The following is a 12,002-nucleotide window of genomic DNA, read 5'->3' as shown; positions in this document are numbered from 1 at the left end:
CTCCTGCTTCCTATTAAAATACTCATGAAGCAAAGAGAGCAGATAAAGACGCTGCAGTGGCCTTCGAAGCGGGAAGGGCCGCGGGGTTGTGTGCCGGACGCCCATGTACCAAAGCCTGGAGTGAGGCTCCAGAGAACAGAGGGGCTGCCAGTGGGGGAAGCGGGAGGGGCAAGTGTGGGCAGAGCTTCTCCTCCGGGTGGTGGGGAGGATCAACGGTGAAGGCCAGGAGCTGTCTCTCTGGGAAGGGCCCAGGGCCTATCCCTTAGAGCGGACAGATTCAGAATAAGAAGCAATCACAAGCTCACAGAAAGAGGGACTAGGAGGTGTCCGTATCCATCCTCCGGTCTAAGATGCAAACGGAAGGATTCTGACGCTGACCATTGCCCCATGGTTACAGGCATTGGCCCGAGCGGACTACAGCTCTCCTTGCTCGAGGATAATATTGAAAAAGTGATGAGGGAAGCCCAGGAGTCATTACCTAACGTACCGAAGAGAGGCTGAGGCACTTGAGGTTTTCAGAATGACACGTGTTTGAAGAATATTTCTACAGGAAGCCGAATTAATTTTGGGAAACACCGGGATCGAATTTTCCGTAAGGTTTAGGAAGACGCGGATCTTATGAAATGGAAGATCAAATACGGATAAGACGACAAACAGATGAAAAAGGAGCCGGTTGAGAGAGAATCAGAAATCAAAAGCTGTATGTGATAATGGGACCATGGGAAGAAAAAAAAAAGTCAGAAATACGGTCACACCATGAGCCACACATGGACAGGAAAGGGAACTGGGGCAGCGATTTGGAGGAGTTGAGAAGGGGAAAGCATAACGAAAAAGATGACCTATTTTCTTGCGAACAGTGTGTTTTTCCTCTGCTTGTTTTGTCATTGTCGCAGCCTCAACCCTCCTACCGGCGGGAGTTCGGCTCCGGCTCCGCGCGCTCACCCGTCAGGCTTCCCCGGGGCTTTGGCTTTCCTGCCCAGGCGCAAGCGTGAACCTTGTGCTGCTGCCTTCGGGATGGCCCAGCTGTCCCCTGGAATTCTGTTCTCCTCGATCTGTGGCCCCGGGGACCGCGGGACAGGGTATCCAACGAGGCTGACTCACGGGAGAGAAAGAAGGGAAAAAGTGAGAGGAACACCTAGGGCAGGGCCTGGCGATCCAGGACGGAGATAACAGCGCTCCCTGAGACACAAGCCAGGATTCCCAGGAAGCAGGGGATTAAGAGAGGGGACAACTTTGCTGACAACAGGGGCTAGAAAGTGTAGTGCGTGGACTCCAAGAGCTCAGCCTATCACCGCAAGTGAAAAATAAATAAATAAATAAATAAATAAATAAATAAATAAATAAATAAATAAATAGAAAAAATTAACACCTAGACATAACCTGTTTGATTTTTTTTTTCTTTTTTAGTTTCACTTTTTTTTTTTTTTAAGAGGTGTTCTACATGCAGGAGCAGCGACTGATACAGGAGGGGGAAGCGCAGCCCCGGAGAGAGGTGTGCTGCTTAGTCTCCCAAGGAGATGGAGGCGCTGAGAGCAAGGCGGGCTCTGGAGGGAAAACCGGCTGGAGCTGGAGGCACCGCGAGGCCTCCTTGCCAAAGCACGTCCCGGCGCGGGGGCTCAGGCTACGGCTGGTGTCCTTCCAGAACTTCTTAGACTCCTTTGACCTGTTCACCCCCTCAGGGCTCTGCGAGCAAAGCCTCTCACCAGGGCCGCTGTTAGCTGGGGTGCCCGCCGCCCGCCCGTCGGAGGGTCCGTCTGGGCCCGACGTGGGCACATGCGGCTGCTATTGCTGCTACGACGTGTAAGCTCACACTTGGGGGCGGGTAACAAGTCTGATTTATTATCTTACAGTCCTGGAGGCCCGAAGTCTGAACCGGGTCTCACCGGGCTGCGGGCAAGGTGTGCAGTGGCACCATCTCCTGGGGGCTCAAGGCGGGGACCTGGTCCCCTTCCCTCGGCACCCCGAGGCCTGGACTTGGCCCCTGCCCACCTGCCAAGCTGGCCGAGCCCCGCCACAGCACATCACCCCGCCTTCCTCTCTGGGTGCCCGTCCTGGATGGAGGGCGCTGCGGTGCCCGCCGTCGGGCCTACCCTGGGCCCTGGCAGGCAGCCGATGGGCCTCCGCTCAGCCCGCCGCCTGCGCTGCCCTTCGCCATCCAGCCCGCAGCTTTGTGACCAGAACCGGGGGGCCTGCGGCTCACGGTTACACGTCAGCAGCGGGCCTCGGGGGTGGCGCTTCGGGCCACCTTGAGCCCTCCCTGGTCCCTCGGGGAGGGGGGCTAAACCCGAAAAGCTGACATGCCTTCAAAACTGGCAACAGTTCGACGACGGAAGGCAATCAGCCTCCGTAACCCTCCTGGGGTTGCAGGAGTGCTGATTACATCAGGTAAGGGGGGCGCCTGGGGTTCCCGCTGGTGGAGCACCTGCCTTGGCCCAGGGCGTGACCCCGGGTCCTGGGATCGAGTCCCACACCGGGCTCCCTGCATGGAGCCTGGTTCTCCCTTGGCCTGGGTCTCTGCCCGCCCCCGTGTGTGTCTCATAAACAAATAAATAAAATCTTAAAACAAAATAAGATAAATCTCTCTCACACACTCTCTCTCTCAAATAAATACATCTTAAAAAAAGAAATCCCCCAAACAGGCAGTTCCAGGTGTGTGTGGCAACTCCACAGAGAAGTCTGTAAAGGCAAGGCAAATTTTAATTCTTTCCTTTTAATGACCAATTTTCAAAGTAAGGTGCTACTGTGCCGGCTGCGCTCGGTGGTGAATGGTTTGGGTCGTACTCTCGGGTTTCTTTTTTAAAGTGTCATGATGCACTCCGTTTTCTATATTTGATATGTTTGGCTCGATGGCAGCTGTTGTGTCTGATGCTCCCATGGTCTCCTCTCTGGCCAGTGAGGCGCTTCTTCAGGTGGCTCTGGTCCTGTTGGCAGGACCCCGTCAGGCTGAGATGCCTGAGACCTGCCCGGGGGCGCCTGGGGGCCCAGTCGGAGAAGCACCGCCTTGGGCTCAGGCCAGGATCTCAGGGGCCTGGGATCGAGCCCCAGGTCGGGCTCCCTGCTCAGTGCGGAGCTTGCTTCTCCCTCGCCCTCTGCCCCCTGTGCGTGCTCTCTCTCAAATAAATAATAAATAAAATCTTTAAAAAAGAAAGAGAGAGAGAGAGAGAGAGAGAGAGAAAGGCAAAAAAAATATCCCAGGCTGGTCTTGCACGTTCCTCCCCAGACCAGGACTGAGCCACTTCTCCGACGTGCCCAGTCCCAGTTCCTTCCAGGAGGAAGCGGCACTTGGAGAACACAGCCTGGTCCTGGCTACTCTGCGGCCGTTGTTCTTACACCTCACTACACAGAGCTATTAACTTGTGTGTTTTTGAGAAAAGTAGATCAAGGTCACACAGTAATTTCAATTCAAATCTAAGATTGCAAAGATTTTACTTAACATCATATATATATATATATGATATATTATATATATATCTGCAGTTTTCTTAGGCTATAAGATTTGATTCCTAACAACATGATAAATCATATAAATAAATAATAATATCAAACATTTAAAAAACCAACATAACCATTAACAATAAGACTACTGGCTATGTGTTAAGTTTCTTTAAAGTTATTTTTGCCCTTAGAATATTTCCTGGGGTGACTGGGTGATGTGCATTAAGGAGACATGTGATGCAATGAGCACTGGGTGTTATATGCACCTGATGAATTATTGGAAACCACATCTGAAATTAATGATGTATTTATGTTGGCTAAGTGAATTTAAATTTTAAAAAATTTTAAAAAGAATATTTCCTAAGCTATTGTGGGATATTTTTTGGTTCTTTTCTCTCTCTCTCTCTTTTTTTTTAATGTAAGCTCTACACTCAACATGAGGCTTGAACTCACGACCTGAGATCGAGAGTCACACACTCCACAGACTGAGCCAGCCAGGTGCCCCAAAACACTGTATTCTAAATAATTCTGCTCAGTGTAAATATGTCACCACCTTAATACCCAATTAGGTTTTCTTGTGTGTTTGCTTTTAAATTTTAGAGATCACGTATTTTTCTTTTTGACTTAATTTACCTCATCACAAATGAAGTTTTAAATGAGGTATATTTAGAAAAGGCTACTTTCCTTTCCTCATAGCTAATTATTTTTATAAGTTTTAGGTTTATCTTTCCATTCTTTCTTTCTTTCTTTTTTTTTTTTTTAAGATTTTATGTATTCATTCATCCCTCCCCACGCACAAGGTGAGGAGGAGGGGCAGAGAGAAAGAGACGTAGACTCCCCATTGAGCAGGGAGCCAGATGTAGGGCACCATCCCAGGATCCTGAGATCACGACCTGAGCCAGAGTCAGATGCTTAGCCCACGGAGCCACCCAGGTGCCTCTATCTTTCCATTATTTTAGAAAACATGAACAGATGCCTACAAACAGTCATATTTCCCTCCCCTTGTCACACAGAAAATATCACACTATAAAGATCTGCACTGTGATTTTTTTCACTTAAAATAATATCCTGGCGATTGCTGCATACCAGTACATAGACGGCTTCCCCACTTTTTTTTAATGGCTGCATAGATGGTCGTTGAGTACAACCAACCCCCTACTGCCAGATATTGGGGTTAGTCCTTCTCCTTTGCTATTATAAATGATGCTGCAATGAAAATCTTAAGTGTGTGTCATTATATTTTACCAGCGGACCTTTGGGACAGATTCCTGGAACTGGCATGCGGGGACAAACAGTACGTGCAGACGCAATACTGCAGACGCTGACAGCTGCCCTCTAAGTTAGTTTGCGTCCCACCAGGAATATATCAGAGGGGCCGCCCCCCTGTCGCCTTGCCACTAAAATGCACTGTCAAACTTTTGCATTTTTGCCATCTGACGGATGAGAAGTGATACCAGTAGTTACCATTTCAACGTCTCTTACTGGCTGAGCATCTCTTCGTGTTTAGAGGTCATGGAAAATGCATTTTAATCCAAATCTATCTGTTGCTTATGGTGCTATTTTCTCACTTTGAACGCTGGAAAGAACAAGAGCAAAGGAAAAGGAGCGAGAGAGGGAAACCAAGAATCAGTCTTAAGTACAGAGAACACGCTGATGGTCGCCAGCGGGAGGTGGAGGCGGGGGAAACGGGACGGGGATGAAGAGAACATTTATCACGGGGAGCACTGAGTCGGGTATGGAATTGCTGAATCACTCTGCTGTGCACCTGCACCTCCTAAAACACTGTATGTTAACTAGACTGGAATTAAAATAAAATGAAGTTGGAGAGAACATGATGGGTGATTAGAAACACCCAATAGAAACAAGTTTATACTGAGCAAAGGCCCTGGTCATTGTGTTTCTTAGAGAAGAGAAGAGAAAGTTCTAGAAAGCTTTACTTGAAAGACTGCACAGAGGAGATTTCATCTGGGAGATCTTAGCACGACGGGTCCACCTCCATTCCTTATAGGGACATGCCCTCTATGACGTCCTCATCTTTGGCTATGCAGTAGATTCATATACAGAATTTTTTTAAAAAAAAGAAAAGAAAAACATGTGTGGGCTCACCACTGGATGTTTGGATCCGGGAGCTCTGGGGCGAGTCCTTGTCAGCTATGTTTTTTTTGTTTTTAGGTGTTTTTGTTTGTTTGTTTGGTTGGGGATTTTGGTTTTTTTGGCTGAGGAGACGATTCTGTGCAGACAGTATTTACTGAGTGTCTCTACTAAGTGCCAGGGAATGAGCTGGCTGGTGGGTGCTGGGAGCACAGCAGCGATATCCCTGCCCTCGTGAATTGTAGAGGACAGACCAAAAATAATGAATAAATTCACATTCAGTTGTCCTAAAAGCTATGAAGGAGGGGGCTGAGAGAGAGACTAACAAGAAGGAATGCTTTCTGATAGGACGGTCAGGGAAGGTCTCTCTGCACGAGAAAAATGGACTTTTGGGCCGTATGGACCTAAGCTTTTAAGGGCACTGCAAACGTCTGAGCAGAGTTTACATAAACTACTTCGCTCAGTGCCTGGCGCACAGTACATGGCAGCTGCAGCGATGGTGACGAAGACAATCCCGGCTCAGCAAGATCTTCTAGGGGCCCATTTCAGACTCAACTACTATTCCCTAAGACCGTCCTTGGTGAGTCTGGCCCACACCGACTCATTTACCCACCAAACGGTTATGAGGCCTCCAGTTTGTCCGGGCCGGCTGGGCTCTGAGGATACTGAGGCCGACGTGGTCTGCACGCCGCCGATGTCACAGCAAGTGACTCAATTTAACAATGATCTTTCTTTCCTTTTCCAGACTCAAGAGCATCATCATAAACCCTTTTCCCTTCTTGAACTCTTAGAGTTCCTGGCACAAGTGAAGTCTTCTGTAAAGTGCTAGACTCTGATCTTGCCCCTGGCCTGACGACCACCGTCCTCTCATTAGCCAAGGATGCCATGACCCGGCCATGCGATTAGGAGAGGAGGGTGGCAGATGTAGAGTCTGACTCAGTAAAGGCCAAGAGCTATCTTTATGGCTTGAAAACAGGTCAACAGCGATAGCATTCCAGTTTCTGAAGAAGTTTTAAGTTACAAAGTGCAGGGAGGCAACCCTGTTGACGTAGACCCTAAACTGGACTTTTGACTGGATTTCAGACTTTAAACAGTTCTGTTGAACTTGTCGATTTTGTTGTTGTTGTTTTGTCTTCTTAAAGATTTTATTTATTTATTTATTCACGAGAGACCCAGAGAGAGAGAGAGACAGAGACCCAGGCAGAGGGAGAAGCAGGCTCTACGTGGGGAACCCGATGCAGGACTCGATCCCAGGTCATGCCCTGAGCCGAAGGCAGATGCTCCACTGCTGAGCCACCCAGGCGTCCCTGTTGCTGTTGTTAACCAACATGAAAAAGAATTTTTAGTATATTCATAAATCCTGGAGAAGCTTTTGAATTCCTTACATTAACTAATAGTTTTCCCACCCGTGTACTTCGTACATCCACATCCACATATTATGTAGAGTCCATACTTCCACTTCAAAACTCTTGCTTATTCCAGGTCAGTACTTTTTTTTTTAATGATTTTATATATTTATTCATGAGAGACAGAGAGAGAGAGAGAGAGGCAGAGACACAGGCAGAGGGAGAAGCAGGCTCCCTGCAGGGAGCCCGACGTGGGACTCGATCCCAGGACTCCAGGATCACGCCGTGGGCTGAAGGCAGGCACGAAACTGCTGAGCCACCCAGGGATCCCTTATGCCAATAAGTTAACTGAGTTATAGCTCATTTATAATCAGAGATCATATTAGATGAAACAATACAGGATGCCCAGTTAAGTCTGAATTTCAGATAAACAACAAATAATTGTTGAGCATAAGTACATCCTATGCAGTATTTGGGATATACTTATGTTCAACAATTATTTGTTGTTTTATGAAACTCTAATTTAACTGGACATCCTGTATTTTTATCTGCCAAACCCTACTCGCCATAGGTCTGTACATATGCCATCTCTTGTAACCCCCAAAAAACCTGTTCCCAAAGCATGCTAATCTTACAAATAAGGAAACTGAGGCTCAGACAGAGGCAGTATACAGGAACCTCTGGATTGTAGTGGGTACATGGCAGGATCAGGGTGTGACGCTAGATCTGCGTAAACCCAAAGGTTCCACCTTCGTGCTTCTCGAGAAAGCCAATAATTGCTACAACTGTTTTGTTCAGACTTACATCCAGAGTAGCAGAGTTTTATGACTGCGATGTGCTCTCAGTTCCCTAAACGTAGCTCTCCGCCACGCTGAGCCCCACCACCTGCCCCTCCTCCCCAGGTGGGTGCTAATGGCCCTCACAGATCAGCGCAGAGGTCACCCCCTTGAGGGAGCTTCTCCGGCCATCCCGGCGAGAGCTGCGCACTCTGTGCCTCCGTCTCAGCACTTGTACAACAAGGACCTTCTGCAGAGTCTGTCTCCCTCAGAAGACCAGGAGGTCTTGAGATAGGGGCTGTGTCATTTTTCCAGTGCCCGGCATGGGGGTAGAACCTCAGGAAAGGCTCAGGAAGTGCCTGGAAGATGAAGCATAGCTTCCAGGCATCACTTTTTTTTTTTTTTAAGATTTATTTATTTGAGAGAGAGAGAGAGAGAGCAAGAGAGAGGAGGGGCAGCGAGAGACGGAGAGAGAATCTCAAGCAGACTCCCCGTTGAGCATGGGGCCAGATGTGGGCTTGATCTCATGCCCTTGAGATCACGACTGTAGTTGAAACCAAGAGTTGGACGCTCAATCAGCTGAGCCACCCAGGCACCGCTGGGCATCCGATTTAGACGACCTCTGCTAAAACACGTCTGGGATTACCGGCTGGGGATCAGTGGGTGTCCTGGCTCTCCTTGAAAAGCGTCATCAGAGAACGACACTGGCAACTACGGCAAGAAAGCCATAATCTCTTACCACTGAACTTGGGAACAACTCTACTCACTAATTTCTTTTCATGATCCAATTTTACTATGACCTTTGACACTCATGTGACTTGTTACTGCACAACTACCTTGAAGAATGAATCAGCGTTAGTTAATGTCCATAAATCTATGGAAGGGAGGGAGGGAGAAGAAGGTGTGAGCCTCACCTTTCTAGCTCGGCAAAGTCCAAGCCAGTTATTTTAAAAAGTGGATTTTTTCCTAGAGGAGAACACAGGCAACACCCTTTTTGAACTTGGCCACAGTAACTTCTTGCAAGAGAAACAAAAGCAAAAATGAACTATTGGGACTTCATCAAGATAAAAAGCTTCTGCACAGCAAAGGATACAGTCAACAAAACTCAAAGACAACCTACGGAATGGGAGAAGAGATTTGCAAATGACGTATCAGATAAAGGGCTAGTTTCCAAGATCTATAAAGAACTTATTAAACTCAACAGCAAAGAAACAAACAATCCAGTCATGAAATGGGCAAAGGACATGAACAGAAATCTCACAGAGGAAAACACAGACATGGCCAACATGCACATGAGGAAATGCTCTGCATCCCTTGCCATCAGGGAAATACAAATCAAAACCACAATGAGATCCCACCTCACACCAGTGAGAATGGGGAAAATTAACAAGGCAGGAAGCAACAAATGTTGGAGAGGATGCGGAGAAAGGGGAACCCTCTTGCACTGTTGGTGGGAATGTGAACTGGGGCAGCCACTTTAGAAAACTGTGTGGAGGTTCCTCAAAGAGTTAAAAACAGATCTGCCCTATGACCCAGCAATTGCACTGCTGGGGATTGACCCCAAAGATACAGATGCAGTGAAACGCCGGGACACCTGCGTTACATTGCATCTGTATCTTTGGGGTACAGATACGATGCATGGGGTACACATGCTGTGATGTTTCTAGCAGCAATGTCCATAATAGCCACACTGTGGAAGGAGCCTCGGTGTCCATCGAAAGATGATGGATAAAGAAGATGTGGTCTATACATAAAATGGAATATTCCTCAGCCATTAGAAACGACAAAAACCCACCATTTGCTTCGATGTGGATGGAACTGGAGGGTATTATGCTGAGTGAAGTAGGTCAATCAGAGAAGGACAAACATCATATGGTCTCATTCATTTGGGGAATATAAAAAATAGTGAAAGGGAATAAAGGGGAAAGGAGAAAAATGAGTGGGAAATATCAGAAAGGGAGACAGAACATGAGAGACTCCTAACTCTGGGAAACGAACTAGGGGTGATGGAAGGGGAGGTGGGTGGGGGGGGTGGGGTGACTGGGTGACGGGCACTGAGGTGGCACTTGACGGGATGAGCACTGGGTGCTATTCTATATGTTGACAAATTGAACACCAATAAAAAATAAATTTATTTTTAAAAAAGGTGGATTTTTTGTGAAAAATGAAGTGATTTTATATGCTAAAGATACAGGCACTTGGCATAGAAGGATGTTATTCCTTGAGGTAGCTCCTTGAATACATTCCAAAGACCTTTTTTTTTTTTTAATCATCTAAAAGTTGATGGTAATTCTCGTGAATACAGGGCTTCTCTATGTCTTTCTTCCTCTGTGCACAGGCCTGGTGGTTTCCGAGGGCACCCAATTAGATTAGTGAAAAGAAATACAGTCCTCTTGTCCCTTGGCTGACCTGCTCGCCATCCTGAACTGACTTCACTTTTAGTGCCAAAAAGCACTATTTCCCTGAGAGCAGAAATACCCCATTCCCTCTGGCCTTCCGTCGTCCTACCACATCCAGGTCCTGTAGCTCTTTTGATCAAATATTCCCGATAAGAATAATTATGGGCCAATGTCCTTTCCAAAAAGGGCATGGAAATGCTACAAAAAGGAGCTTTTTACACTACTCAGTGCCTTAGGAATGATCGGCAAAGTCAGATTTTGATAGTTTCTCTTTATTGTATTTTATTTATTTATTTGAGAGACAGAGAGCAGGAGCAGGGCGGGAGGGCCCGAGGGAGGAGCAGACGCCCCGCTGAGTAGAGGGCCCGACGCAGGCCTCGATCCCAGGACCCCAGGGCCGCGACCTGAGCCGAAGGCAGATGCTCGGCCAGCCGAGCCCCCGGGCGCCCCAGATTTTGAAGACTTCTATGAAGACAATAGACCTACGTGGCAACTCTTCTTTGGCAGAAGCACGAATGTATGAACGAGCCGCTCAGAAACACAGCGAATTCATTCTTTCGTTCTGGGGAGACGATGATGCGGTGTGGTGTGTCACCCGTGTCCTGCACAAAGCTGCAGGCCACAGGAGGGCTGTCGGGTGGACGGTGTGCTGGGAGCCCGGCGCCAGGCCTTGCTGGTGGCCGCCCGCTGCTGGCGCCCCGCTGTGCCGGGGGGGGGGGGGGCACCGGGGGCAGAGCACGGGCTCCCTGTCCCGACCTTGGGCCGGGCCCCTCGCCCCGAGCTCACTGTCCTCGTCCGTAAGGTAAGACGACAGCGGCGCCCAGCTCGCGGTGACCCGCGGGTTGGTGACTCGGGTGAGCGACTGCCCAGGGCCGTGCAGCGCACGCTCGGCCCGCAGCTCCCGGCTCCTGCCCGCCGCCGCCGCTTGCCTGGAAGTGGGGCCGGGGAAGCCGGCCTGGGGGGCACGACGCGTCGGCTTCACAGCACAGCTTCCTCCAGACACAGTCTCATGAACAATGGAGGTCATATTAAGAGGCGCAGGATGGGGGCACCTGGGGGGCTCAGGGGGGAGCGTCTGCCTCCCAGGCCCAGGCCATGACACCGGGGTCCTGGGATCGAGTCCCGCGTCGGGTCCCCGCGGGGAGCCTGCTTCTCCCTCTGCCTGGGTCTCTGCCTCTCTCTGTGTCTCATGAATAAATAAATAAAATCTTATAAATAAATACATACATACATATGAGCAAGCAAGATTTACAGAGGGGGAGATGAAGGGACTCGGGATTTCAGATGCTTCTCTCCTTCCCCTTCCTTCTTGGCCTCCTTCCCACCTTAGCTTCTGGAGGGAAACAGAAACCAAAGCACAACAAACAGGGCCAGGCAAATGCATGTGCTGGCCCCCCCCCCCCCCCCGGAGGCTGCGGTGAGCGGGGCTGGCCCTGGGCGCGATCCCATCCTCGCGGCCTCGGAGCAGAGGTTCCGCATCCCTTCCTCTCCCAAAGTCCAAAGTCGGGGTTCCCTGGACCTGAGCACGGTACCAGCACAGAAGCATCACGTGTGCCCCCCACCGCTGGCGCTCGGCGCCCCAGGCTGCCTCCTTTCCGGGGTGAGTGTGGGCCCCCCGGGACTGCGGTCTGCACATGCCCTGAGAGGAGGAGGAAGGCCGGCAGAGTCCAGAGCAACCACCTCCCGGCTCAGGCTAACTCGCTCGCTTCACTCAACATGTGCTTTACCGAGTCCCTGTGAGGTGGTAGGGACCTTGGCGGATGCTGAAGTGCCCCCCCCAGCCCCTCCCCGCCCCGTTTATAAGTCATTTGGTTAGGGAGACACGGAGGGCACATGCAAGGCCTTGACCTCATGCTCATGCACTGCAAACCTGCCCTCCCCTCTCAGAGCCTCCCTCCCCCCTCGCCTATGGCTTTGCCCTTTACCCTGGGCTCCCTGAGCACACGGTGTGACAG

This window comes from Canis lupus, chromosome 26 (genome assembly GCF_003254725.2).
Source record: "Canis lupus dingo isolate Sandy chromosome 26, ASM325472v2, whole genome shotgun sequence".
In the NCBI taxonomy this organism is placed as follows: Eukaryota; Metazoa; Chordata; class Mammalia; order Carnivora; family Canidae; genus Canis; species Canis lupus.
This window is presented reverse-complemented; position numbering follows the sequence as displayed.